This window comes from Morone saxatilis, unplaced genomic scaffold (assembly GCF_004916995.1).
Source record: "Morone saxatilis isolate NCDOM2014 unplaced genomic scaffold, NCSU_SB_2.0 Contig22, whole genome shotgun sequence".
NCBI lineage: Eukaryota > Metazoa > Chordata > Actinopteri > Moronidae > Morone > Morone saxatilis.
The window spans coordinates 4,591,812-4,597,150 of NW_023339785.1; the positions used below are offsets into that span (position 1 = coordinate 4,591,812).

At 38.4% G+C, this 5,339-nt stretch overlaps 1 long non-coding RNA gene across 1 annotated transcript in view; it reads left to right on the plus strand.

The window, feature by feature from the left end:
- LOC118333266 overlaps positions 1-4,724 on the plus strand; it is a 25,341-nt gene extending 20,617 nt beyond the window's left edge. Inside the window, exons 2-3 of the long non-coding RNA XR_004796965.1 lie at positions 3,597-3,683; positions 4,269-4,724. This is a non-coding gene — a long non-coding RNA (uncharacterized LOC118333266). The remainder of the gene's footprint in view (positions 1-3,596; positions 3,684-4,268) is intronic.
- The last annotated feature ends 615 nt before the right edge of the window (positions 4,725-5,339 follow it).

The window sequence follows — 5,339 nt, forward strand, 5'->3', positions numbered from 1 at the left end:
CCTGTGGCCCTTTGCTGCGTGCCATTCCCCCTCTCTACCCACCTTTCCTGTCTATCTTCTGCTGTCTCTATCGAATAAAGGCAATAAAAGGCCAAAAAAATAATGTAATAGTAAATGTAATATATATGCTATGATATGATATGTGGCAACTAAAACCTAGACAATGTCTCGTGCAATTATTGTATTTAGCAGAAAAATAACTCAATGGAAGGTGAAGTGTACCTCAGATATAGACATGTACAAACTTTGTAGACAACAAAGTAGAATTACTAGAAACTCCAGACTGATTGTTCTAAGTGCTCTTATTCTGATTAGCACTGGCCTTGTAGTGCTGCATTAGGCTTTATGCTCATTATACAAGTGTATTATGTAAATAAATAGCCGCTGTTGATGATGTGTACTGCTCAGCGGTCCTGACTGAACGTCAAGGGCTCCACTCCCACACTCGTTGGCTCGGTGAGATGTTTTGGCAGTTATTGTGAAGAATCGTCATTAGCTGTGGGAGCTTTGTGCATTATCGTCATTCATTCTCTCAGACTTTCTGTCATATTTTTCTTCCTATTTCTTCTTCTTCTTCTTCCTTTTGTTTCCCTTGTGTCTCATATACAGGCTCTCACATACAACCCTCCTGGTTGTGAGAGCTGGAGGCAGTTTGATTGTAGGGGAAAGAAAGGAAGAGTGGGAGCTGGTAAGAGCGAAGGAGCAGCAGAGTGTTCTCCCAGTTTGCTGCGTAAGGCCCGGATGAAAACCTAATTACTAGTGTCTGTGGGAGATGGACGTGTTTGGCTCGTCAGCAGAGAGCAGCCGGAGATTCAGGGGCTTCGACGGTGCTCTGCGGCACGGCTGCGAGGCATTGTGGGAAAGCTGCACCTGTCAGAGGACCACTGACAGCTTGTCCTGCTCTTGTTATACAGCCATGCGTGATCCCTCCCATTAGCAGGCCAATGACACAGTTGACTCGCTGTCTACAGGAGGGCGAGGGGCCAAGGGGGAGGATCTTTACCAGCCATGATGCTTCTGTTTGGCGCATTAAAGCTGTCAGTGTGACCTGGTTTACACTACCAGCAAGAAACTGATTTTTTTTCTATTTATTTGTTTTTCTATCCATCTATTTATCTGTCTGTATGTATTCCCCCGTCTAGAGCTGGAATAATTCAACCCAAGTTATTTAGCGGGAGTTAGTTTGCCGTTTATGTTCAGAGACAAAACTTCCCTAACCTAACCCTAACCCTAACCTTTACTAGAATTTAATTTACACATGCAGATATTGTAGAAAGAGAGAGATGTTGGCATGAGACATTAAAAAACACTGGCATTGAATGTATATTTGGGTTTTACAGAATCATCCAATATCAACATACTTTTCTGCTGATTGATTGATTGAGATCATTTACAGTAACATAATTTGCCTTTCTACCATGCAGCTTGCCATTAAAACAGGGTATTACCATCAGCAGGAATTATCTACTAAATATTAATTAAAGGATTAAAGGTCCAGTGTGTAACATTAAGGAGGATCTAAGGAGGATTCCCAGGTCTTCAAATACAGACATGTGATGTATTAAGTTAGTTGCAATCTTAAACTTCACCACTAGGTGCCACCTAACCTGACACACTGATCCTTAAATGAGTGTATTGCCATGTGACAGAAAATAATAATAAATACCTTTCAAACAAGCAGTGAGCCCAAAATTGGTATAACATGTTTAAATAGAAAAATAACTTGAACACACAGAGCAATATCTTGTTCCCCCATATACAAGATATATCAGGACTTTAGAGTTGGTCTTCACTCTGATTATCAATCTGTTATTTCTCTGCCTCTGAATCTGAAGAGAAGGATATCCAGTGAGGTTTTTATTGACTGTTAAAAACTAAATTTTTAGTCTTTTACTAAGAATCTGTTATTATGCTCCATTTCTGTACATTTCTGCTCAATTTTAGAATTTTTAAAGATGATAATGGGCAATTCTTCTGCTACTTACAATTGTTGGCACTGTGGTTAGCATTATGCTTATTACATATTTATAAATGTTATTGTTATTCTAAAATTATTATTTTAAATATATTTTAATATTTTAACTTTTATATGTGATTTTGCATTAATTGTTTATATTGTGATGTATATGTATATTAGGCAAAAGGGTTATTAATGTCATTATATTGATTATAATATTAATTTAATATTGATCTTTTTACCATTTTGACTACCTGTCTATAAGTTTTCAAAAGTGAGTTTATGAATTACATTGTATGTCATCATATCATCATATTCAAATATGTAGTTATGTTTGTGATATTGTTGACATCATGTGTTTAGAAAAAAGTACAAAAGAAGAGTACACTCCTGAAGTTGTAAAGTCACTGGTTTGGTCAGATCAGGGGAAGGCAGTGAGTAACATCCCTCTGCCCAGTTGCCCTTGAGCAAACCATCACCCACTAACTGCTTCAGTGGAGCAGCTCAGTGTCCGGCAGCAGAAGGCTGTGCCTCATTCCGCTGCGTTTTCTATGAGTTCTTCAGCCTCCCTGCAGCTACTCTGATAGGCCATTTCTGTAAACAAGAATTTCTTCTTTCTTAAGTGCCCAGTTAAATGAATGTAAGCTTTCTGCTCCGGGCAGCTTTGGTCATCTGCATTAAAAAGTAAAAAAGTTGCCCACGTTTCACAAATGTTTAAGTGTAGCACATTAGTTTTAGAGAGATTGTACTGTTAGTTGTCAGGACTTAAAAAGACTCCGCAGAGGGTGGAGATGTTTATCTGGAAATTCACAGCTCTCTGCACGTGTTTTCACCCAGGCATCCGAGTTTGGGAATGACCCGATTGTACTGACAGCAGGAGACTGTTTTTACACAAAGACAGCTGATTTCAGAGACGCCTCCCGACTCTGCGGGTCACCCAACACTCTGTTTGTTGTGACAGCAGACTCCTCTGTGTGTTTCATTGTGTGTACACGTGTGTGTGCACACGTAGGTGGAGCTGAGTAAGAAAAAGAAATTTCTCATGTATTTCTTTTCCCATATTTTCACTTAAAAGGCCTCTGACTCCTCAGCGCAGCATTTCTCAGCACTTCGTATCTGCCAATCACCCTTTTCTCCCACCACTTCACATTCTCAGACAAACCTCCCTCCTTCAAATGGTGGAGGACAGCCTGAGTAATGGCAACCTACAGTAAACAGACCCAGATTGTCATGTGAAATATGACAGCCATATGAACTAGTGACATTCCTGGTTATTTGTATGTCTCCAGAGTAGAAGAAATGATGAATCTACACTGAGATTATTTCAATGTTTTGCTGCCTGCAATAATTTTTATTCTATGCGTGGAATATATTTATTTTTGTAATAATCATATTGTGCACAGTGCTATGAATATCTAAATCATGCAGTTCATATTAAATTACAGCAATGGGAAACTGACATCTTAGTTTTTGAAATTGTGGTTTCAAACATTTCAACATTTCAACATTTCAACACTTTGCCAGTGAAACTAAATGTTATCTGTGATTTATCGTATTAAAGGTAAAGCTCTAAAGCTCTCTCTCATGATTGGATACATTTGGAACGGGTTACCAGTGTTGTATTTTTTGTTTGCTGCAGAACCCCAGCTAGCAGGGAACATTCCCACAACATTGGCTCGCATTCCCTACAACTTCTAAGTATGATTTAAAGAAAACATTTAAGAATGTAAGTATTTCAAATAAAGTTCTTATAAGGTTAAATGTTAACTAAGACATAACAATTTCAACTGTAACATTCAGAAGATGTTCTCAGAGGCAGAGATTAAGTTGCACGATAACAAAGGAAGAACATTTTCAAAGCAACATTCGGATAATGGTTTAAGGAAATTATTGGGATCCCAGATTACATCATCTTTTCATAAAATGTTCCTGTAATTTAATGTAACATGTAACATTTTGCCTGCAAACATTCTGGGGATGTTTTGTAGACGTAATTGAGGCAACAAATTATAGAACCTTCCTGTAATGTGAATGTTAACAAAGGCAGAACATTTTTCCTGTAGGGAAGGATAATTTGGTAACGTTATTGAGGTTACAGATTATACAATATTCTTCTATAAAACATATGCAGAATATTAGGGTTTTCTCATAATATTCTAATAGTTTTATAGTATTTGAGTAAAAATGTTACGACAAAACATTTAAATATTTTTTAAGCATGTTAACTACTCTGAAATAATAACATTTTGGGATGTGACAACCTCTCCACTCCACTAGGTGTTCTCATTCTTGGTTCTCTTTTGTTTTTCAGATCCTGGTTGGGGGTGGATCGGGCTGATGAGCCACACCAGGCCCGCTTTAGTGGGCTGAAACACGGGGGAGAATCATCAGGAAAAAAGTACCGCATTTGGTCATCAACACCTACAGTATGTGTAGCTTTTGCTGACAAGGGATCTCTTGTGGTCGTGTGAATAATGACTGTTGTCTCATTTTCAGGAGGAGGTTAGAGTGAGTGGTTGGATGTACAAAGCCTCTGGGTTTAACACTCAACACCACAGTTTGCATCCCGTCCCCTACAAACAGTCAGTGGTTTCTTCTAACCACAACTTAAAGGTGCCCTGTGGAGTTTTCTTGTAAACAAACAATGTCATACACAGCAACAGTGACACGGATCATGCATAGAGATAATTGCTCTATGCTCTATAATCACTCGTGTGCACATGCATGCGCGTCCTCATGGCGCTACTAGTGGTCAAAAACTCCTAAATCAAACATGCATTATCTTTCTATCTCTATGTTTTGAATAATTCCCTTTGGGTTTTTTTTGTTGTTGACAGCTTGGGAAATGACAGATTGTGACCGCTGATCACTCATACTGTAACGCTGACGTCTTTTGCCTCTCGAGCTGCAGTCAGACAATAGACGCCTTATGGGCCGTCACACATACTTCACATGCCGCTGAGACGTGGTGGATTCTGGCAAAAACCTTGTCTTCATTTGTTTTGTATCACTATTCAGGGCTTGTGATGGAGGACTCCTACAGTCGGATGACTTCTCACTCTGTTCTCATGTGACAAGGAAAGAAAAAAGAAAAAAATGTGAATGTTTTTCTCTCATTTTTATTAAAGGTTTAAAGTCTGGGAGTATTTTTGGTTAATTTTTGTGTTTTACATTTGTCCCATTCAACTTCACTGTATATACATAAATGCATAATATACACACAGAGTTTAAGTTAATCTGTTAGGAAGATCCATGATATTAAAAAGGTTATATTGTCAGCTTTTTGTTTCTTAGTTTGTTTCCGCCAGCAAAAGTTGTGGGGCCAGGGGTATTTTCAGATTTCAAGGGGGATTTCTGATCTGGTTTGTTCAACTATTTATGT